Source organism: Leptopilina boulardi, unplaced genomic scaffold (genome assembly GCF_019393585.1).
Source record: "Leptopilina boulardi isolate dan_hultmark-lab unplaced genomic scaffold, ZJU_Lbou_2.1 LbouV2_213, whole genome shotgun sequence".
Classification (NCBI taxonomy): Eukaryota; Metazoa; Arthropoda; class Insecta; order Hymenoptera; family Figitidae; genus Leptopilina; species Leptopilina boulardi.
This window is the reverse complement of record NW_026137767.1, coordinates 274,922-301,043: the sequence shown is the minus strand read 5'-3', so window position 1 is coordinate 301,043 and position 26,122 is coordinate 274,922. Positions and strand designations below refer to the sequence as shown.

The window sequence follows — 26,122 nt, the reverse complement described above, 5'->3', positions numbered from 1 at the left end:
CGACTTTTAAGATTATACTTCTTAAGAATAGGAAAAGAAATATAAGAATAAGAGTCCTTACAGGAAATCAAGAAATTTTTGTTTTTTAAAAAAAATATTTAAATTATGTATTTCTGAAACCCCCTCTGTTTTTCACAATTTTTGATAAAGTTCCATAATACAAGATCCATGGTACTAAAATTGGTTTAAATTTTAGCAAAATCCATCTTTCGAATGAAACATAAAAAAATAATAATAATTTACACTTTCAGATATTTTCTCCAACTTCCCCCTGCCTGAAACATGTGTTCCTCCTGCTTAAGATTTTTCTGCAGCCAGCAGTGAATTTTCGCGGGAAAGAATACGAAGAGAGAAAGCAATTGTTATACTGGACAGTTGGTCGCGTGTCCCGGAAAGAAACAGGTTTGCCTGCTACCAAGATTTGACATCGTTAATAAAGAAAAGCAATAACGAAGATAAATAAAATGTAGTTATTTTATGTATAATTTTTTTAAAAATATATGTAAAGCAGTTTGTCACATCTGTAACATTTTGATTCTGAAACAATATTGTTCAAGTATCTATTGCTAGTATTCATTTTCCTTGGAGTTCGTGGTTTTTGCTTCTGTAATTTTTATAATAATTACTTTTTTAAAAAAAATACTTATCTACTATTTCTTTTCTTGTAATAATATATGAATAGGAGACTAAAATAAAAGATTTACTCTTAATATTAGAAAATAAAGAAAATTAATTTCTTAGAAAGAGCAATAATTTTTTTTATTGTTATTGAATTTAAAAATTTATTTGTCTACAGAAAATACATTATAATTTAGGTTTTTAAAATAAAAAAAAAATTTTAAGTAAAATCAATTTTCAAGTAGTCGACAGTTTTTAATTTTTAAAAAATCTTCTCTCTTATGTCCAAATGACCCCGGTGTGTAGAATTTTTAATGCCAGAGAAATGTGGCAAATGAGGGTTACATTGTTACAGAAATGCAGGTAAATTTAATTTAAAAACTATATTTCTCAATTAAATAAGAGGAACTTTAGCTTCTACTACACTAACTTACACAGATTCCGCTGTAAATATTAATTATTAGTATATTTAGGATGGCCACCTAAATTTGTGAATGAAATTCATGGCTTTTTCACGGTTATTTCCCTGTTTAAAAAAAAATTTTCAAGGATTTAGAAATTGAGATTTCATTACAAAATACAGACTTTTCAATTACTAAGTATTACAAAATAATCATTTTATTTTCATTTGTCAAAACTTTTATTTATTATAATTTTAATAAGCACTGTATTTAATTTATAGAAAGAATTTAAATTACAATTGACTACAATGACTTCATTGACTTCAATGAATTTCATATTTAGTCGATTTACTTACCCTTTAATCCAAACTTTTATTTGATTCCACTTTTCATTACATTTTATTAGTGAACATTCAAATTTTAATTGTTTCTTCTACACTTCATTTATCGCCTAATTCAATTTTCGATTTTTAAGATTACCTTTTTTTCGATAATCAGTTAAAAAATTCGTTTTTATAAATTCTTAGTCAAGTAATTGTCATTTTTTAAAGAACGTTTTACTTCAAGATAGACTGAGGCTTCGAAGTGACAAACTTTTTTACTTTTTTTTATACTTTTTTCGACAGGGCTACTTTTTAACTACTAATTTCGGCAAAAGCTAGTAAATGCTACTTTTTCAAAAAAGTAATTTTAAAAAAATGACAGAATTTTAGTTTTTAGCGACTTTTTTGATTCCTAAAAGCTGGACTAGTTCAAGAATTTTTTCTTACAATTCTTTCAGAATTGAACTGATACAAATTTTTAAGAATTCAATTTTGCATTTACTAACAACAAGCATCCAAAAGCCCTATATGAAGCATTTTTGTTCAATTTTAGTTAAATAACAATAAAAAATGAAATATCTTACAAACAAATAAAGTTATCGTAAATCTAAACAATCCAATTGAAAGTTAAACTAATTCCGCATCCAACGAGCCCTATATGAAGTATTTTGGATAAGTAGATTGTTAATAAACAATTTCAATGTTAACTAATTGTTTATTAACAATCTACTTATCCAAAATACTTCATATAGGGATCGTTGGATGCGGAATTACGTTAACTTTCAATTACTAACTTCAGAATTACGGTAACTATATTCGTTTGTAAAATATTTGATTTGTTATAAACATTAATTAATTAATTAATTAATATCTCAAAAACTTTAAAAGATCCCACTCTGAAAATTACATGTTTTGTAGGAAATTAGTCAAGCTTTCCATTGAGATAGTTAAAAATAATTTTAACAAATCCGATTTTGAGATAAACGTAAATTAACAATTTGACCTTGAATTTCAAGGTCAAATGTTATTTAAAAAAAAATTTTATTAACAGCGTGTAGCCCGTCAAAAAAGCTTTAAAAATCATTATATATATGAGAGATTCTTTTTCAATCGCCCCAGCCCAAAAAGTCAATGTTCTGGGATTGGCTTCATACTTTGGTAAATTGTTGTCCTATATGATAGTAATAAATCCCTAAAATATAAACTCATTAAAAAAATATTTGTAGAAAGTAGAGGGGGTTGAAGTTTTGACGTTAAGGGTAACATTGTCATTTTCAAATCCGTATAACTATGACAAAAGTTAATGGATTTTAATTTATCCATAATGAATTTTAATGCATTTTTCACATACTTTTCAAAAATTTATACAAAATTTAAAAAAAAAAAATTTTGACCCCTTTTTTTCCAAAATCAACCCTTATTTTTCGATTTTCACCCCTTCGGGTATTTTTTTTTTTATTTTTTTTGGAAAGCTGAGATTTTTTCCCATGAGCTATGTAAATATGAAAATGGGACAATAATAATTTTGTGAGAAACAGAATATTAAAGTAGGCGGTGCCGATAAGGGGTATACCTAGAGATCATCTTCGAGGATTTAGGTAGACACCGCCTAATTTAATATTATGTTTCTCACAAAATTATTATTGTCCCATTTTCATATTTACATAGCTCATGGGAAAAAACCTCAGCTTTCCAATGTGTGAGGGAGGTGAGGGCGTAATAATTAAATAAATAAATATAATTAATTAAAATAAAGTAAAATGACATTTATTAATACATGACTATACAGCTTGGCTTCCGGGCTTAGACTGACTAATACAATTAGATTCTCTTATTTCGAGTGACGTCATACACCAATACATTGGTTATACCTTACAATTCGGCTATCCTGATTAAAGTTCGACCTCGATCTGAAACAACATGCTTTTCAATATTTAATTTGTCAGTCTTTCATAAATATTTTATTTTACAATAATAAATATAATAAATATAAAACAATACAACTACATTTTGCTTTTTATAAAAATCATTTTACATAAAATTCGTTGATAATAATAATTAATTTCTTTTATTTACAAATAAAAATGTCAAATTCGTCAATACAATTCTAATCAACACACCAGGGTTTCAAATTACATGCCTCCCAGGTACCAGAGTATGACTTTTGCGTTACTTGAAAATTTTCTACGTCTTTGACCACATAACGATCATTTCTCAACACTTTGTCAACTTGATATGGACCCTTCCACCTGGGAATCATTTTCTTTGAAACTCCTTTAGTCGAATCGAAATTCTTAATGACAACTAAATCGCCGACAATGTATTTGTGCGCCTCTTTTCGTTTCGCATCAAAATATTTCTTGTTATACTCTTCCGATTTTTCCATTGTATCTTTCGCTTTGAGTCTTAGCTCGTCTAATTCACACGATTCGTCACTCACCTGTATGTCATTAATATATTCCCCCAAAGCATCTACATTTTCTCCTCTCTGAGTCACGCCGAAAAGTAATTTACTCGCTGTTTCTCCCGTACTTTTATTTACTGTATTGTTCAAAGCAAATTCTGCCTCCCACAGAATTTTATACAAAAATTTTCCATTTTGAACGTCAGTTAATTTCGCTAACATCGGGGTTAAAACCCTATTTACGCGTTCAACCTGTCCGTTCGATTTCGGAGAAGCAGTTGCAACTTTAATATGAACAATATTATTATCGCTTACAAATTTGTCAAAATCGACGGAAGTAAAGCAAGTTCCTCGATCGGACACAATCATTTTTGGACGGCTATAATTTCGAAAATATTCGCTTAGACAATTAATTGTTTCTTTTGAGTCAGTTGATTTTACGGCGTACAGTTTAACAAATTTCGTAAACCCGTCAATAACAACTAACACATGTCGTTTTGTAGAAATACTTTTATCAACCGGACCTAAGTGATCAATATGACATAACAAAAACGGTTTATCGCCTTTCGGAATCGGATTCAAAAAACCTTCTTGTTTACCGTTAGGAGGAGAGAATGCAATGCATTTTAAACAATTAGCAATATGAATTTTAACTTTTTCATGCAATTTAGGAAACCAATAATTTCTCAACATGGCTTCACATGTTTTCTCGCATCCCAGATGGCCTAATTCATCATGATATTTTCGCATTACGTTACATTCCATTCTTTCAGGCACATAAAACAATATTTTTTCGCCTCGTTTTCGATAAATAATACCGTTTCGCATTTCAAAATTTTGATCTTCCGATTTTTCTAATTTTTCGCGCAACTCAAGAATTTTTTTATCACAGTTTTGATTCACTATCAGATTTGCCTCAAAACTATTTTCTTCGACCACCATCACGGAATTCATACGGCTGAGAGCATCTGCATGTTTCATTTTTTCTCCCGATCTATGTTCGATTACTTTATTATAGTTTTCCAACTCGAGTGCCCATCGCTCTATTCTTGTGTTCATTTCTTTTTTATCCAAAGTTTGCTTTAAAGAATTACAATCAGTAACAATTTTAAATGGTATATTTTTCAAATAAATTTTAAATCGACGCAAGGCGTAAATAATAGCAAGGGTCTCGAGTTCGAAACTATGATACCGACTTTCTGTATCAGTTGATCTTTTCGAAAAATAAAAGACCGGATGTAAATTTCCGTTTTCTTGCCTTTAGAGCAACACCGCCCCATAGCCAAATTTACTGGCATCGCAATGTAACTCTGTTTCTTTCTTCGGATCAAAAATGCACAAAACTGGTGACTCTACTAATTTTTTCTTTAATAGCTCGAACACGCGATATTCTTCTTCCCCGAAATTGAAAACCTTACCTTTCCGAAGCAAATCGTATAAGGGCTTGGCCAAAACCGAGAATCCTTGCATGTACTTTCTAAAATGAGAGCACATTCCAAGAAAACTTTGCAAGTCCCTTATATTCCTTGGAGTCGGATATTCAACCACAGACTCTATGCCTCTATTAGTTGGACGTATTCCATCTTTAGTGACATAGTAGCCAAGATATTCAATTTCAGTTTGGAACAATAGACATTTATCCATTCTTAGTTCGAGTTTGTTAGCAACTAATAATTTTAGCACTTTTTTCAAAACTTCTAAATGCTTTTCTTTCGTTTCTGTTGCAATCAAAAAGTCATCTAAATAGGCTAAAACATCGCCCGACGCAATTAATTCCCGTAAGATAGAGTTAACAAAGCTCTGGAATTTAGGCGGTGCTGTCTTTAAACCAAACGGCATTTTAAGATACTCGAATTGCCCCAGCGGCGTTATGAATGCCGTGTATTTGACCGAATCGTCATCGACTTTAATCTGGTGAAAAGCGTCTTTCAAATCCAATAGTGAAAAAATCTTTTTACCTCTCAATTTATCAATTTGACCCTCAATATGAGGTATCGGATAATTAATATTCTCAATAATTTTATTTAAAAAACGATAATCTACGCAAAGACGTATTTCGCCATTTTTTTTCCTAATCAATACAATTGGCGACGCATACTGCGCTTCACTAGGACGAATTATTTTCTTTGCTATCAAAATTTCAATCAATTTTTCTAATTTACCTTTCTCTTCAAATGATAATCTACGCGCGTTAAAACAAATTACACGATCACTTGTGAGCTTAATTTTTAACTCAGTTTTTACATTAGGAAATTCAGGACGTTCTGCTATTAAATATTCGAGATAAAACAATTCTTTAATTTCATTCTGAGTTTCAATATCAACATCAGGATTAATATTAAGAGAATCAAGAAAATTTTTCTTTTCGTCATTATTCCCGATATCAACATTTAAAATTTCCTTAATTTCCTCTTCGGTTGAGCGCAAACTATAACCAAAACAATCTAAAATATCTCTACCAAGAACAACCGAAGTTTTCATTGTAGTATTGGGAACTACTAACAGTGTCAAATTTTCTCTAATCATATCGTTTATACGTACTTTGCAATTTATTTTTCCAATTATATTTAACCCACTGTTATTAATTCCCACATAATTTTGTACATTATTTATAGGTTCAATTATTACATCGGGTACAACACAATTTTTTACGAAGCTTACCGGGCTGCCAGTGTCGAAAAGAGTGTCCAGGTTGACGTTGACTCTTCTTTCTTGAGTGGAAAATTCGTAATCGATGTCCTTGAAATACTTCTCGTTCAATGCTAAATGTCCCGATACATTAGCACACTGTAAAGATTTTTCCTGCTGCGGATCCCTTTTAATTTTTGGACAGTTTTGAATTTGATGACCTAATTCAAAACACTTAAAAAACGCTCCCTTTTCCCTCTTAGGCATTTTGCAATCCGGCGCCAAGTGATCCTGTTTGTTACAGTTGTAACAGCGAACCCTCGAATTTATATTCTTTTTGATGTTTTTATCCTCAATTTTAGACGTAGACTCCTCCTTATGAATCGGTGGCTGCTCCCCTCTATTGACCCTTCTTTCTTGTCTCAAACTTATTTTTTCGAAAGCTTCGAGCAGGTTGCCTTGTCCTTAAAACGTTGAAGTCTCGCCTGAATCTGGATTGACGTGTCAGGTATTCCATCAATCAGATAGTCAATTAATTCTGCTTCATCAATTGGGACAGAATTGGCAAGGATTAATTTTTCGTGGTAATAATCTCCGAAAGATTCCGAAGCTTTCCACGTTCTTTCCTCGAATTTTTTCCGTAGCGCCAATCTGCTCGGTCGATGGTCAAACATTACTGCAAGCTCGACTAATAATGCGTCTATCGATAACCCTATGTTCTCGATGCTTGACTGGAACCACTGCAAAGCTCTTCCTTTCAGTCTCGTTCCCAGCAACAGTCGACTCATATCATTGTCCAGCTTGTAGACGTCACATAGCAACTTAAACTGTTCTCTCCATTTCCGGAAATCCGTATTATTTCCGTCAAATTCTCCAAGGAGTTCCTTAATTACTCCAATATTTAGTGATCGGGATGGTCCCTGCTGTGATTCGTTTGGTCTATGATTATTCCGCAATAATTCATTTTCGCGTCTCGCAAGATCCAATTCGCGTCTAAGGAGATCCATTTCCCTCCTCATGAAATAGGCGTCGTCCCTGTTATCCCCAATTTCAGATGTGCGGTAATTTGGAGGAGAGGGGTTCCCAATACTTATATTTCCATGTGTAGTGGGGTTAGCATTCCTCCTATTTCCCTGCGTAGTGGGGTTACCATGTTCCGTATTCTCAAGCGGAGCTTGGTGGGAAGTAGAGGGGTTCCCATTGGTACTATTATCATTACTGGAATTCTCGTCGGGACTTAATGTGTTACTGTCATCACGAAACGATTCTCCAGTCTGGATACATGCAGCTCTGTCCTGCCATAATCCTGACGGATCGTGTTGATAGAGCCTCTTAATCAGTTCCGGTTTTGATCCCGTTACTGACAATTCATTTTCCCGCAATACTTCTTTCAGAATGGCTATAGTGAAACGATAAGGATTTGTCGCTTCGTTTTCAAGCATTTTAAAACACAAATCGTTCACTTACTCGCGTCGAATTTGTAAGGGAAATGATTTGCGCATGCGGCACTATCATTCAAAACTTCACGTAATTTCGTCGTCTTTCACAAGAACCGAGACACGTAATCACTTGTTTGTCCTTGAAAAATTTAAACAAAGCGTCACCTCAACGGTTTCCGAAAATTTCCACAACCGAATCACAGGACACAATCACCGATTTTCACCAATATTTAATATTCACGGAGATTCTTAAATCGTCCGATCAACTTAATAATTATTTATACAAATTAATATAGCCAATAAAACCTAAACTAGCCACGAAACGACTTATTCGAAATAAGTAGCTAGGAGTCTATTCCACGAGGAAGCATTAAAATTTTTTGTCACTTTTCCGACTTATCTGCTCACAAATAATAATAAAAATCGCGTACTAATTAGCGATCCCACTTCTGATTATTGTGAGGGAGGTGAGGGCGTAATAATTAAATAAATAAATATAATTAATTAAAATAAAGTAAAATGACATTTATTAATATATGACTATACAGCTTGGCTTCCGGGCTTAGACTGACTAATACAATTAGATTCTCTTATTTCGAGTGACGTCATACACCAATACATTGGTTATACCTTACAAATGAAAATAAAAAAAAGAAAAAAAAATTCCCGAAGGGGTGAAAATCGAAAAATAAGGGTTGATTTTGAAAAAAAAGGTAAAATTTTTTTTTTTTAATTTTTGTAAACATTTTTGAAAAGTACGTAAAAAATGCATTAAAATTCATTATAGATAAATTAATATCCATTAACTTTTGTTATAGTTATACGGATTTGAAAATGACAATGTTACCCTTAACGGCACCCTTATCGGCACCGCCTACTTTAATATTCTGTTTCTCACAAAATTATTGTTGTCCCATTTTCATATTTACATAGCTCATGGGAAAAAATCTCAGCTTTCCAATGAAAATAAAAAAAAAATACCCGAAGGGGTGAAAATCGAAAAATAAGGGTTGATTTTGAAAAAAAGGGGTCAAAAATTTTTTTTTTAATTTTGTATAAATTTTTGAAAAGTACGTGAAAAATGCATTAAAATTCATTATAGATAAATTAAAATCCATTAACTTTTGTCATAGTTATACGGATTTGAAAATGACAATGTTACCCTTAACGTCAAAACTTCAACCCCCTCTACTTTCTACAAATATTTTTTTAATGAGTTTATATTTTAGGGATTTATTACTATCATATAGGACAACAATTTACCAAAGTATGAAGCCAATCCCAGAACATTGACTTTTTGGGCTGGGGCGATTGAAAAAGAATCTCTCATATGTTAACTTTTATGCATTCTACTTATAAATATTGTACATTGAAAAAAATTTTTTTTTTCAAAAGTCAAAAATTAAAAACGTTGTAATTCAAAAACTATTTTATTAAATTCAATAATAATTGATTTTTAGACTTTCACCAACAATAACAACATTTTAGAAAAGTATGGATTAAATTCGAGAACTTTTAATTTTTTGTTCGTACATTTCAGGAATTTTGCCTCATATGGAATCACGTTTGTAAGACAAGGACAGAAAAAGAAAGGCGTCAATGACAACGACTATACTATTAAAGTACTTACATCAAATTTGTATTTATTTTATAGTGAGCCAGTTTCCTTAGATTTAGTTATAAGAAAGCAACATATGTTGAAAACCTATTTTTACAACTGTGCTGACTATATATATATATATTTTTTTTTTAAATTAGAAATCGCTTGCTATTTCACATAAAAGTTCATTTTCTTACAACTAGATGAGCAAAAAACTTCTGTCCCCATTTATCCCAAGATTTAAAAAATTTCCTCAAATTTGAGGTAATTGGGGACAGCATAGTTCTTAAGAAAGGTTTAAGAAAAAAGTTTTCTTAAGTATATTACTGTATTAAGGGATGAAAAAACTTGATAAAAAGTTGTAGTAGATATATAATAGTTGAACCAATTGAAATTTTCTTTATTTTTTTTATTTCAGTAAGGTAAATGTCCTAGTCGCCGCACATGTACCAGTGCATAGTGGTTTAAAATCAATAAGTAGGGTTCAAAACTGTCTAGAGCCTACAAATCGCAACCGATTTTGGAATTTTTTTTTAAATAATCTTTAATAAAATTGTAAGAGATCCCTCGAGCCCGATTTTTGATTTTCAATTTGCATAAATAATTATATTAATATAAACAAATAAAATCACGTACTTTTTTACATATTACTCATATTTTCAAAAAAATATGTAAAGTTTTTATGGTTATGTAATTAAATTTACTCTTCTTGATCTCTGAATTGTAGAATGATAATATAGACCCATTAGTAAATTGTTATAAGTTGTTATATATTCAAAATTCAAAATGGCGGATCCAATATTGCTGACAAATTTTTAAAAATCGCTTAAATTCGCTTGAATCTGGTTACTCGGGGGTTTTTGGAGTTGCTGACCACGAATTCGATGTCAGTTTTTCAAAACTCAAAATGGCGGATCCAATATGGCGGACAAAAATTTTAAAAATCGCTTAAATTCGCTTGAATCTGGTTACTTGGGGGTTTTTGTGGTCTCTGATCACGAATTCGATGTCAGTTTTTCAAAATTCAAAATGGCGGATCCAATATCACGAACGAATTTTTAAAAATTCATTGGATTCGCTTAAAAAAGTTTTCTTAGAAGTCATTTAAAATTTTTAAAAAGACTGACGTATAATTTATAAACAGTAACAAAAAGACCTAAATAACAATATTAATAGAATTTAATTTTTACAAAATTGTCTACCTTATTGAATATGCTACTCGATTTTGATTTTTTGAAAAACTAACATCGAATGCGTGATTAGCGATGACAAAAACCCCTGGGGCACTATTTTTATTAAAATCGATCAAAGTAATTATCTAAAATTAAAATTTGTTTATATAATTTGTTTATAACAATTTATAAGTTTTTCCTAATATTGATTTTTTCATATCTTTAATACAAATCTCAAAAGTTATAAATTTTTGAAAATTTATAATTATTTGATTTTTTCAAATTTAAATTCAATTTTATATTATTTATAATTAATATTCAAAAACCCCCGAGTAACCAGATTCAAGCGAATTTAAGCGATTTTTAAAAATTTGTCCGCAATATTGGATCCGCCATTTTGAATTTTGAAAAACTGACATCGAATTCTTGATCAGCGACCCCGAAAACCCCCGAGTAATCAGATTCATTTAAGTCATTTTAAATCGGTTTAGTGCTTTGATACAAAAAAAAGATTCGTGTATTATATTCCGCGTTGTTTTCATATCGCCTTAATGTTATGAATATAAGAATTTATTGAGAACACTGATATGTCGTCCGAAATTGAAGAAAAAGCTGCGGCTGCTTTAGCTGAAATTATACCGGAGAAGTCAAGACCGACTTATGAAAAAGCCTACAATACTTATGTTTCATGGAAAGAAAAACAAAATGTTCAAGAAACTACTGAAACGGTTATGTTGGCTTATTTCAAGGATCTTTCTGAAGATTACCTACCACCAACTCTCTGGTCAATTTGGTCTATGCTAAAAATCAATGAAAATATTTAGAAGTTTCCTTCTTTTTAAAACAAAAATCAAAAGGATATAATTCAAAAAAATCAAATGTGTTTTCTCCAGAAGAAATTCAAACATTCATGACAACTGCTTCGGACGAAGAACATTTAGACAAAAAGGTAAAATAATAAATATATAATAAATGAACGAAATAAAATAATACAAAAATAAGTAAAAATAAAATAATCAAAATTTAATAAAACTTGTAGGTTATCGTAACTTTTGCAATTTTCGGGGCCCTTCGAGGAGGTGAAATAGTACAAGTGTGCGTGAAAGACGTTCAACGGCAAGGAAATATTTTTCACGTAAAAATTCCAAAGACAAAAACATTGAAGGCACGTTCGTTTATAATCCCCGAAGAATATTGTTCATATGTGCAAAAATACCTCGATTTGCGTCCAGTGTCGGTCAAAACTGATAGATTGTTTTTAAATTATCGTCAAGGAAAATGTACGGTACGGGTAAATATACCTTTTTTGATTAATAACTTTATATCAGGAAATTTTCAAATAAATTTAAAAATTTTATTTTTATTCTTTAATATTTTCAGCCCATAGGGAAAAATAAAATTTCCTCAACACCTAAAAAAATCGCAGAATTTTTAAATTTGCCAGATGCAAAGGGCTACACAGGTCACTCCTTCAGAAGGAGTTCTTCAACGATTTTAGTGGATGGCAGAGCAAACATCGAAACTCTAAAAAGGCATGGAGGGTGGAAGAGTAACTCTGTGGCAGAAGGTTATATCGAAGAATCGCTAGCAAATAAAACACAAATTGGTAATCTCATGTCAAAAATGATAAACTTGCCATCATCTTCCACTTCAGAGTCAAGTGACGAGCCTTCGAAGAAATAACTAAAAATTGTGGATGAAAATAATTCTAGCGAAGTCGCAGCTTCAGAGATCTTATCAAACAATGCATTACGAGAAAAAAATTTCAATTTCTCAAATTGCAATGTAACATTAAGTTTTAAATAACTACATTGTTATCAGTTCTTCAAAATCACTTTTCGCTAATTTCGGTTATTTTATTATTAAAAATATTCACTTTTTTGAGAATTTATAAACCATTCATTTTGACTTTAAAATAAGCTTATTTACAAGTTTGATGTTTATTTTATGATTTTAAACAATCTTAATTAGATCAAACGCAATATTTGCAATAGTTGCTTCTTTTGTTCATTTAAAGCTCTAAACGTTCGAAAACGAAGTAGATTTCTTACATGTTAACATTGGTTTATAATGACTTATTTGTTATAGAAGTTTATTCTGAAAATAACTGACAAGAAAAAAAACATTAAATTTAAATGAACATTCAAGACTTAAAATAAATCGCGCATTCGCAAATTTATAGTTTACTTTAAAATGTTGAATAATTACGATATTGCGAATTTATTAAACGTTATTTTCAGTGCTCAATAAGATTCTACAAAATTGAAAGTCCAAAAAAAGTTTCACCTCAGTTTCGTCTTTTTAATAATTTTGGTAAGACCAAAATTATTAGTACTTTTCAATACCTTACAGTTTTAAATCTATAAATAATACATTTTTTCATCTTGAATTATTAGTTTTTTGTGAATTTGTAAAGTGTTTATTTTACTTTTATACTTATTGAATAATGTAAGAAAAAGTTTAACGTTTTGTTCTGCGATACCATGGTGATATTTCTAAATATTACTAATAATTCGAGAAATAAAATAATATTTTATTTTGTAAAATTCTATTAAAGTTTGTTGTGTAAGTTTAATATATTAAAGTCTATTTACTGTAAGGAAAAGTTTAATGTTCACTTTGTGATAATAATAAATGTAAATAATTTAAGAACTAAATAAAATTTTCTTTTATTAATAAATTATTATATATATATATATTGTATATATAATTATATCTTTTAAATATACGATTTTGTTTCGGGGGGCTTCGCCCCCCAATACCTTCACCTATGTGGCGGCGCTTTAAAAGGTGCTTTCCATACAATAACATTTCTAAGTCATCTTATCATCAGAAGAAGAATTACACATTCTTAACTGGATATTTTATTGTTGCGACCGGGGGTTTCCAGTAAATAAGGATAATTATTGGATACAGTTTGCAAATATATTATTAGCTAGAAAAAAGAGAATCCTTTCACAAATAACCGTCCTGGAAGACACTGGTATGAAGCATATTGTCGACGACATCCTGATTTGTCAAAAAGGATGGCTCAGAACTTATCCAAGTGTCGGGCACTCGCAACACTAGAAAGATTGAATAGTTGGTTTAATGATGTGGGAGAATATTTGGATAGCAAGAATTTAAAAAATATTCACCAATCGAGAATAATAAATCTTGTCGATAGTGGTTTTGTCCATCTTTGGGTGAATAAGGGAATTTATAGAGTCTGTAATTAAGTTCTTCATAAGTAAACCATTCATTTTGAACAAAATATAATATTATGCAGGCTAAATCATAAGCGACAATTCCTTCTATTAAGTCATGCGCAAAACATGGTGGTAAACCAGGATTGCATACGTGAAAACTTTTTAACTTATTAAAAATTGAGTCAAACTTGATTCCTTCAACATTTTCTGATTTTGAATTACCTAATTCAGATATTGAATTATTGTATGAGGCTACAGTACGTAACTGAAATTTGTCAACGTCGTAAATATTATCTTCATTTTCAGGTTGAAAAATTTCAGCACGCGTTTGCACACAATAGCGACAAAAATAAATTGATCGACTGAAATTTTCAACATACCCTCCTGACCCATTACTTCCAAGATTATCCCCCGCAATGAACACTAAACCACCTTCTCTAATATCGTTTTTTGTTTCCAATTCTGCTATATCTTCTACTATCTTTCCATATACCTTTTTATGATCAAACCACTTCTCTTTCACTAAAGCTACTAACTGTATGAATCGAACATGGGTTCTAATATAATTAAGTAAATTACCTAAAGTCATATAAATTCCAATAATTTTGTGTTTTTTCTTTGAAGAACCAATGGGATATTGACTATTTCGAAGCTGTCTTGATATAAAATTAATTTAATTGCATTAGGATTTTTTTTTAAATTTATTATTTCTGTTTTTTCCTATAAACATTTTTATAGGTTTAATATATGAAACACTTGTTTTTGATAGTAACAATTTCTTTTGTACCTGTTATTAAGTAATTTGTTGTGATTAAGAAACTGATCATTTATTGTTAATTCATCAATAATTTTATCAATTTTATCAGATGATATTTTTTCTGTGGTTAGTTTTTGTTTAATAACTTCATATTTTGTGTTCTGTGATTGATTATAAATCGCTTCTAAATCTAAAGAAAGGCTATCTATTGTAGATTGGTGCACAAGGTATTTATTTTCTAATTTTAAATAAAAATTTACTAAATTTTTAAAATTCAAATTATTTTTTATTCCTGACACATTTTCACTTGAATGTGAATCTGTGGAATAATTTACATTGGAATGATTATTAAGGTCCCTACCAGAGCATGAGTCAACGTCTATATTTTCAATGTTAATATTTGTATTAACAAATATATTTTGTTTCATCGTACTATATGTATGAAATTTAGATATATGAACTTTAAAGGAATTTACATTAGGGTAAGTCCACGTCAGAAATATCAGAATCTGCAAGTGGTTCTTCGATTTTAATGATACTTGGTAAAATTATAGCTTTATATAAGAGCAATGTGTGAGTAAAAGGAATTTTTAAAATATCTAAAATTGTAGGAGTTATATCACTTTTAATTTTGATACTGCATTTTTTTCTTTCCTTTATATCTCGGTCAATTTTCAACCGATTTTGATGAATCAAAAACGATTTTTTTCAGAAAATTACGTATTTTCAGAAAATTTTGAAATAAAAATAAAATTTTGTTATTTAAATAGAAAAAAGTAAAAAACAAAATTTCTTTTAGATTTTTTTTCAATTTCGACCTCTTTTTTTTAATTTTTAATTTTTTTATAATATTCCTTTTTATTTTATCTTTAATTTAAAAAAAATTCATCCTGGAGACTTTTTTAGATCTCGTGATATCGTTCTTTAAATATCCACATCTCAAGAAAACTAGGATCCAGATTTGTGTTTCTACTTTCATTTGTTTTATAATATTATTGTTACAAACTAAAAAACTTTCGCGTAATAATGTTTTTATTTTTAAATTGCTTGACTAAAACAAGTGAAAATTCAAGCAAATCAATATTTTATTAATAGATTTGAAGCAAAGTTTTTATTTTTTGTAATATTTATAATTAAAATTAATTGTAATGAAAACTTAACAATGCAACCTGAAATTGTAGCTGAAGTTTTTAGCGCTTTCTTTTAGAGGATTCTAAAACAAATAGTTATTCATAACCATAAAAAATTTCAACAAACAAATGAAAGAAATGATAGAAGCAAGTCCTGCGGTTTTCAAATTGATGAAGACTTATAATACTTAAAGAACGATATCACGAGATCTAAAAAAGTCTCCAGGATGAATTTTTTTTAAATTAAAGATAAAATAAAAAGGAATATTATAAAAAAATTAAAAATTAAAAAAAAGAGGTCGAAATTGAAAAAAAATCTAAAAGAAATTTTGTTTTTTACTTTTTTCTATTTAAATAACAAAATTTTATTTTTATTTTAAAGTTTTCTGAAAATACGTAATTTTCTGAAAACAATCGTTTTTGATTCATCAAAATCGGTTGAAAATTGACCGAGATATAAAGGAAAGAAAAAAATGCATTATCAAAATTAAAAGTGATATAACTCCTACAATTTTAGATATTTTAAAAATTCCTTTTACTCACACATTGCTCTTATATAAAGCTGTAATTTTACCAAGTATCATTAAAATCGAAGAACCACTTGCAGATTCTGATATTTCTGACGTGGTTATGATATATAATTATATAATTATATAATTTACTATAATTATTGTATGGACATTCAACCCTCGAACCATCTTCAATATGATCTCTGAGATGCTTAAGATAATTTGAAATAACATGAAAAATTTTTTGACATGTAGGTATTTTACAAATCAATTGAGCATGTTTGTTATATAAACTTTTTAGATTTTCATTTTCGTTTCTTATAAAAACTTGATGGGAGCGAATCCTGAAAACGACACTTTTGGTGAGTCCTTATATCCAAGTTTGATATTAAATGAACACTATACTTATTTATTTTATTTAAATAGCACTATTTTATTTTACTTTTCTTTGTATTTTCAAATTTTTAAATAAATGGATTCATGTACCTATCACAATATTTTTAAAAGTAAAATGAAAATATGTATAGTTCTACTCATGACAAAAGCCAAAAGGCAACTGACGAAAATATGGCACTTATGGCAAAGCGTTATCTGAGTAGAAAAAGAAGTAAAATATATGCTTTAAAAGAGGTAAGAAACATTTCAAAAATTTAAAAGTGAAGGAAAGTATTCATTCTCTTGCAGAAATCATTCTTATGATAGGGTTTCGACGTTACCATATACGCCATACATCTTTAAACTAGTGTGCAAAAAAATGACTTCCTAGAGGCAAAAGATTTTGTTTTAAAGTATATATTCTAATTTCAAATGTCATTTAAAATGTATTTTATTTATTTGTTTTAGACTTAAAAAAAAACGTTACATTGATTTAATTTTAATATTATAAAAAGGAAATGTTTTTTGGGGACATTAAAAGAAATAAAAATCTTGAAATTATGTTATTAATTTTATATTTTTAATTTTTATTTATAATAATAATTATTATTATTATAATAGCTATATATACTTTGATGTACATAACGAATTACTGTAAAATTCATGGATTTTTGAAGTGTGATTTCACAAACATTTTACTGTAAATGAAAATACTATACTTTTTTGATGTATTATTACAGCAAATTCACTATTGCAGTAAATTATAATGGGGTTCAAGTCAATAAAACACTTTAAAATAATGTGAAAAACTGTCGTTTATTTTAATCGATGAGATCTACGTCTAGACGGTCGAAAAACATTAGACAGAGTGAGTGAGGGAGTGCGTGCGCATACAAAGGAAACTAGGACTCATAACCGCTAGAGGCAAATGAGTAAAGCGTACCGCGAACATTCAAATTCAACACTCCCTCCCGAGGTTGACTCTTATATAATTATTGAATAGAAAAACACTTAATTCTAATAAATCGAACAATATATATAAAGAAAAGATTTAGTCACATATTATGAAAAATAAAAATAATAAAGAGAACAAATAATCCTTAAATTCTGTAGGATCACGGCTATTATCTGGATATGGACTTTTCTTTGTCGAATCGTTTTTAGCTCGGATCAAAATGGCACAGTCGTCAGTCTCGATGGTTCCCTGTCACCAGGCAACTTCTATTCCGCTAATCGTTAGCAGTTGAAACCTTCAACTAATTTCAAAAACATTTTCATTATTTAAAAACTGTCGTATATTACATTACCTTTGATTATCAGTCTTAAAACATTTTCGGGTATAGAGATAAATTGTTAAATTAAAAGCTGTCATTATTAAGAATTTTATCTTTTAATTGAGTATGAACTTCAAAGCTAAGGGGTTTCGTCATAATGTCAGCTAATTGTTTCTTTGTAGAAACTCATTCAATTGTAACACGGTCGTATTTAACACATTCTTTAACATAATCTTGGTGAACATCTGTCATATGTCTCAACTTATTTCCTCCGTTCCTTTTAGCACAAATCGTAGCAGCTTTATTATCGCATTTGAGAATTGCCGGAAGAAGACTTGTTTCAAAAATTCTCATCAGGGATTTATTTATTGCAATGATTTCCTGACAAGCTTGACTTATGGCAACATATTCAGCTTCGCAAGTCGATAGAGCAACATAAGATTGTTTATTTGCGCGCCAAACGATTGTGTCTCCAAACAGTCGAATAAGAAATCCGCAAGTCGAAATCGAGGATTTGCAATCTGCAAAACTAGCGTCGGAATTAGCTAACAAATCATCTCTTGATTTTCAGATTTCTCTGTCTTCGAATGTCCATACCTAAGTAATGTTTAGGTTCACCTAAGTCGGTCATTTCAAAAGAGGTCATCAGTTTGTTTTTGATTTCTAACATTTTCTTACTGTCGTTACTGGCTAGCAAAATATCGTCAACATAGATTAATAGTATAACTATTGAATTGTCAGATCGCCAAATGAATAAACAAGGTTCGTAATCGTCATTAATTAGTCCTAAAGAATGATCAACTTCAGAGAATTTTTTGTTTCATTTTTTCGGACTAACTCGTAAGCCGTAAATTGCTTTGTGAAGTTGGCAAACTTTGACCTGTCGTGATTTTTGAGGAATTTCAACCCCATCTGGGATTTCCATATAAATCTCGTCTTCTAGAATACCGTTCAAGAAGGCAGATTTAACGTCTAATTGACATGCTTCTAAATCGTAGTGATTAATTATCGCGAGAACTGTTCGTACTAAAGTCAGTCTAGAAACTGGCGCATAGGTTTCTTTCAAGTCGTAAGAGTTCGTGTCTTTGAATCTTCGGATTACTAATCTAGCTTTAAACTTGATTTTACCGGGGCTGTCGTACTTTCGTTTAAAGACCCATCTCGAATCGATAATGTTAGGCTTTTTACAATTTTTACCAATTTTCGGTCGTTCTACAATTGATTCTATTGCTTGTTTGAAATTTAACGGATCGTTATTGATTTCAGCATTAAAACGAAAAAGGATTTCATCATCTATTTTATTTTCTGTTCTTATGAACTCATATTCTATGCTCGGAAAAGTATATCTATTCAAAACATTCGTAATTTCAGAAATTTCGGCAAAACTAATATCAGCAATTTTTCGACTATGCGTCTCGTAAGGTTCTCTAGTAGGTTTACTCTTTTTGGCAGTTACTGAAATTTCGTTCAAATCCTCTCCCTCCGTTTCTAATAATCTTTTTCGAGGTCTGCCGCGTTTCTTGGGTTGAGCTCCCTGCGTTTCTGACAACGTGTTTTGATTTTTGACAACATCGTTTTCGTTACTGTTTTCGAGATTAAGGAACCAGTCGTTTATAGACAAAGTCGTTTCCGGAAGGGGCCAATTTTGAATCGAGTCTTTGTTGTATTTGTCACCGAAAACAATTTTCTCGTTAAAACGAAGATTTCGTGATTCAAAGATTTTCCGGATTCGGGATTGAGAAAGATGTAACCGGACGTCGTGTAACCTACAAGGACACCGCGTACTGCTCTTGCCGAGAATTTTGAATCAGGCTTTCTAGTTATTGACCAATAGGCCAAACAACCGAATCGTTTGATTTGATTTATATCGAAATGAAAATTAGGCGCAAATTTACTCAATGGAGTTTCAAAATCAATCGACTTGTGTGGAGTTCTAATATAGACATAAACGGCCGTTCCTAATGCTAAATTCCTCATGTTTGGTGGAAGTTTTGAATCAAACATAATCGATCAAGTTTCCTTTTAAATCGTTTGATTAAATCGTTCAGCGACTCCATTGTGTTGAGGAGTGTCTGGGTTCGCACACTGTCGTTCTATCCCTTTGCGTAATAACACTTCGTTCGTATAACCTCCCATAAATTCGGTTCCTTGATCTGAACGCAAAAAGCAAATTTTTTCGTTAGAACCAAGCAAGTTCCGAGTGCTTTTAATAAAATTTTCTAAGCATGGGCCAGTTTCGTCTTTCGTTTCCAAGGGATAAGCTGAAGTCTGTCGTGAGTAATCATCAATAAAAACAACAATATATTGATAACCATGAGGATGTGTAGGTGGAGAGATTTTACCCATCACATCAGAGTGAATTATTTGTAGCGGTCGTGAAGCTCTATTTCGTTGGTTTTGGAAACGTAGTTTATTAAATTTTGTGAGAGCGCATATCTCACGAGAATACTGTCGTCGAAAACTACTGATTGAAGATCTTTATTTTCTTTCCACAAAGTTTGCAATTTTCTCAAATAGCCAACCGACGCATGGCCCATTCGTACATGCCAGAGCATGGCTTTGTTGTTTTTAATAAACAAATTATAACTATTATCGTTAAAAGGAGTGAGTTCTTCTAAAACTTCTATTTCGGGTAATTCGTCAACGTTCGTTATTTTTCGTTTTATCAATGAGGTATCAAAATCGGAAATCAGTTTATTATTAAAATTTTCGGAATTCTCTTGAGTTATTTGTTTGGAAACATTTTCAAGGGATTCGTTTGGAACTTCATTTTTAGCTGTCAAGTCATTTTCTGTCGTCTTAGCTGAGTCACTCGTACTGTCGTTAGTTTTGATATTTTTAACAATCGTTTCGCTATTTTCTTTCGAAGTTTCATTTACAACAGGCGTGTCAAGAATAGTTGCTTCGGAGAGATTTGACTTTTCGTTTGAACTCTTCCTATAAATTTGAAATTCAAGAAACCAGTATGGTTTCTCATAAATACCCGTCGCGAGTAAATCTTTCGATTCGGAGTTATAGATATTAACGCCCTTGTCATCTAGATGAGTGGAAAAACCTGCTTCGGCCAGTCGTCTAAGCGAAAGTAAATTTTCGGAGACTGATTCAGTATAAATCGCGTTAGATAATTTGAAAGATTTATTAGTGTTTGAAATTAAATTGACATTCCCGGTACCTTGAGCTATCAAATCGTCTTGACTATCTTTATTGGCACATTTAATAACATTAAATTTGCTTTTATTTAACCTGTCAAAAATATTTCTCGAGTTCGTGATATGTTCAGTCGCACCTGTATCCAGAATGAAGGAGACATAATTGTGATTTTTATTTTCGAATTTATTTGTCTTTGAAAGACTGTAAAGATATACTGGTAGTATATTTTTTGTTTGAGAGGTGAAAAAAGTTTTCGACATTGACAAAGATGTAATTTTAGAATTATTTGTATTTGACAAACCTGATTTATTTTGCTGAATTTTTGTGAAACTAACATTCGGTGTTTCACTCGTACCTGTACGTGACTGTCTTTGTCCAGATTCTGGATTGTTCTTTTTGTCAACTAGTCGTTTTAGAGGTTGGTTATAATTATTCTTTTTATAGAGGTTTTTGTTGTTAGCATTAACTTGCTTAAAAGCTTTGAAAAACTTTTTGCCTCGATTTTGTTGAGATTTAAACTGTCGTTTGAAATTGGGTCGTGGAGAAAAAATTAAAACGGTCGTTAAAATTATTTGAAAACTTACCGGTAAGACCTCTACCTCGGGATCTAGTTCTGGCCAGTCGTTTCTCGCACTCGTAAGGCTTGTGCGTCGTAAATTTTTGGCACTCATAGCATTTACGTAAACCTTGTCCTTATAAAGGACAATCGCTTTTGAGGTAGCCATAGTCGACGCATTCGAAGCACCTCTCATTAACCCATTTGCGTTGGTTCGATTTGGTAAATTGAACTGAGCTTGGGCGGAGGGCTTCGAACTTGGGTGATTCTTCGTTGCTGCCTGTGCACGATTTGCTTCAGCCTGAACAATGAATAATTTTAAAGCATCAAAATCTAGTCCCTTACCGGTTTGATTTTTTGACATGAACTTAACAGACTGAATTTCCGGCGGTTGGTTCATGATTGCATTAAATAGGGCATCTCGTTTTTCTTCATTGGAAAGTAAACTAGAACTGGAAGCATTTTCATAATTTAAAATAATTTCTTTAAAACGGTCTAAAAATTTTGCTGCTGATTCTCGTTTCAGGTCGTACTGAATTGAATAAAGTTGTTTTCGAATTGCTACACTCGTTAAATTAACTTTGCATCGTTTAAATTCTCGTAATTTGTTAACAATCTTAACGGAATCTTTAATATGTAAAACGCGTGTGATAAATTTTATCAATCCGATTAATTAAAATTAATTAAAATTGTGACACGTGGCTTAAACGTTTAATTTTATTTTATCACATTCGTACATATACGAATGTCAGTATTTAATTTTTAATTGTACTATAGTGAAAAAGAAGGATATTAAAAATTCTGTTATTTTTTTACTTACATTATCGTCCAATGTTTTTTTATCTTGTTTAAAAGATTTCCAAATTTCATTGACATTGTTTTGTATTTTGGATTTAGAAAATTCGCCAGAATAGCACTTCTTATATGCTTCAAAAAGTTTATTATACAGTGACATTTTCAATTGTCACTTTTACTTTCAAACATTCACTGATTTTTTTTGTTTACTGTCGTTGAGTTATTTATATTTGGTTGAGGAATATTTAAAGGTTGTTTATTTAAAACATGTAAATTCGTTTTGACGGGAACAGTCGTTATTTTAAAATCTGGAGGCATGATTATATCACTAGAAATTCTAGGTCTTTTTACCTGGTTGTTTGATTCGCAACGATCGAGCCACATTTTTATGCTCGTTTGCATTTTGTCGTGTAGTGCGAGTGTAACATCCATGACTTTGTCTAGCTGGAGAATTTTAGCTTCAATTCGTTTTTTAACCGATTCGGTTGATCTCGTGTCTGAAGTGCTGTCGTTATTTGACTGTCGTTTTGTTCCAGAGGTGTGATGAACTGCACCTTCCTCGTGAGAAAGCATCGAACTGTCGTTATTGTTTTCAAGATTTTCGTTACTTTTCTTATTATCAAGGGTTTTGTTAATTTTATCAAAATTACTGTCGTTATTAATGAGCGGTCGTTTATTAGTACTGTCGTTATTTGTCTCGTCGTTTGTAGGTTTGTCGTGATCGGCGTCGTTTTTGACTTCGTCAGAAGAACTATCATTAGAGGATTTGTCAGATGTTACTGGACCAAGGGAAACGTTCTTTTCCTTTGCGTCAGAATTGGCTGGAACTGTTTCGTTGCTGAATTCAGGACCGTTTTGTTCGGCGACTGATGACACATCTATCAGATAAAATTTAGAATAAGTCAAAACTGTCATTTTGATGTTGTCGACAACACAGTCGTACTGTCGTTACATATCGTCAATTAAATCGTTAGATAAATATACTGTCATAAATATTCATACTGTCGTTATTTATTGTTGAACAGATCGTTAAAGATAATAAAAAAAAGATAAACAGTCGTAAACAGTAAAGTTTGGGTCACTCCATTGATATAACACAGCCACACAAAAAAAAGTACCCGGGCCGGGGAATGAGACCACCATTTCTTGATGTATTTTGATGCGCTGAACACAAATCTGAAGTCCGTTTAGCTCCATCACGTCAGGATTTTGACATAACCTCAAAAAACATAGCTGATTTTAAATGACAGGAGAAATTTTTTAAATAATGGCAGATTTGCTTGAATCTTGTTACTCGGGGGTTTTTGGGGTCGCTGATTACGAATTTAACGTCAGATTGATAAAATTCAAAATGGCGGATCCAATATGGCGGACGAATTTTTAAAAAGTAGTTGGATTTTTACGAAAATTGGTATCTAGGGGTTTTGGGAGTCGCTGATTACAAATTTATCGTTAGATTATTCAAATGTAAAATGGCAGATATAGTACGGTGGTCAAATATCTTTATGTTTCTATATGTGTCTGCATCCAGGGCACCTCCACGCGGTGATGGTGGGCAACGGAGTTTGTCCGCTATCCGGCTAAGTCCCTGGATAATGGCTTTGATGCCGTCATGGCAGACACACGTAGGAAACGTAGTACGATGCAGGGACTCGGAACCCCAGTATCGGCCAAGTTACATAAAAATTCAACTATTTTTTAAAAACTCGTCCGCCATATTGGATCCGCCATTTTGAATTTGAATAATCTGACGATAAATTTGTAATCAGCGACTCCCAAAACCCCTAGATACCAATTTTCGTAAAAATCCAACTACTTTTTAAAAATTTGTCCGCCATATTGAATCCGCCATTTTGAATTTTATAAATCTGACGTTAAATTCGTAATCAGCGACCCCAAAAACCCCCGAGTAACAAGATTACAGCAAATCTGCCATTATTTAAAAAATTTCTCCTGTCATTTAAAATCAGCTATGTTTTTTGAGGTTATGTCAAAATCCTGACGTGATGGAGCTAAACGGACTTCAGATTCGTGTTCAGCGCATCAAAATACATCAAGAAATGGTGGTCTCATTCCCCGGCCCGGGTACTTTTTTTTTGTGTGGCTGTGTAATTATTCATGTCTGACATTACGTCAGTTTCTGACAAAATTTGTTCCTCTGGTACAAGCGATAAATCGTTCCAATCATTTTTTAGAGATTGTTTACCTTTAAATATAAATTTAAATTAAGTTTCAAAAGAGAAAGAAGAAAAAATATACACGGATACACATAAATACATATACAAATACATATATACACATACACATATATATATACATAAACTTATAATAATCGAAGCGAAAGTTAGTCGTTTGCTCTTGAGACATCAAAACAGAACACATGTTAGGATGAATCAGAACTGATCTGTTCTGTTGCGTCCATTACTAATAAACGCAATAAAAGAAACAAATCTAGTTGTTTTAAGTCCTAATGGAATGAACACAATTCCATCAGAAAGAAAAACAACCCAGAAAAACGGATTCGTGTTTCTGAATTATCAAAAGGAGAAATAATGTATAAGAGCCTCTGCTACTCGTTAATAATGAGTTCGGTCGTCAAAAGAAATCGTTAAGCTGAAATTTTAATTTATAAATAATTAAGGTTCTCGTTCAAAATATATATACATATATCTGCCGTTAAAAGAAAATATTTCTTCCTTAATCGTGATATCTTATTCAAATGAACATAAATTTTCATAATAAGATAAAAACTTTCGTTTAACAAACGGTCCTTCGTTTAAGAGCATTTTTATTTTAACGACGTCAATAATTAATAATTAATTTGAGTATATACTCTGATTCAAGTTTTGAATCATAGGAATCTTTCATTAAACTTGAATGAAATATGTATAAAAACTGATTATAATCATTAAATAAAACATTCATTAAAGAAATTGGAAATATGAATAATTTCTAGAAAATTTGTATATGTAGTTTCGTCCATCTCGAGATATCGTATACATTTTTTTATAATTTTCCTAGTTACAGTCGACATTGTAAACGGTCGTTTGGATCCAAAACACTTGGTTTATTTTAATTTATAGTCGTATACCACTCGTCACTGTTCTGGGCACAAAACACTATGGCCTCCGCGCGATAGGCAAACCACGCCGCGAGCACGCCGGACGCGATGAATTTTATTTTTTCGAAATACGAGTTTTGACTCACCCCAGCGCAGTTAAATCGTTGCCGGGCCCATAACCTGTTGGCATGCGCTTTATTTTAATAAGGTTTAAGTCAATAAAACACTTTAAAATAATGTGAAAAACTGTCGTTTATTTCAATCGATGAGATCTACCCCGGACAGCACCGAAACTTCTCTTAACCTTGACTGAACCTCGCTTGACGAGATTCGGGAACTTGAGTCGCGAGGTCCAAACGAGGTTGAGTTAATGTTTAAATGCCCGCGCATAATAAAGGTCAGTCACATAGATTGGTTGAATATTGGAGTTGAATTTCTGTTAAATATTAAAATTAAAGATTGTTGGCATATTGTGAGGGGATATTTAAGGAAATTAAAAATTCAAGATTTGTTAAATGTAATCGTTAAATATTCTGGAAATTTAGAAGGAGCATAAATACAGAAAAATAAAAAGAAAGCAAATGAATTTAAAAACCCAATGGGAAAAATTAATAATTAAATTAAAATAAAAAAATGGTCATCAAAGTATTAGTGAAACCATTTCTTCCAAAAAAGAATTTGTCTCAAATCCAATAAATAGGAAAGACATCGTGCAGAAAAACAAAATTTCGACAAGAAAAAA

The 26,122-nt window shown here is 31.1% G+C and overlaps 1 protein-coding gene across 1 annotated transcript in view; it reads left to right on the top strand.

The window, feature by feature from the left end:
- LOC127279031 (transcription factor Adf-1-like) overlaps positions 1 to 26,122 on the top strand; it is a 259,928-nt gene that overhangs the window by 1,080 nt on the left and 232,726 nt on the right. The gene's annotated exons all lie outside the window — the stretch shown is intronic.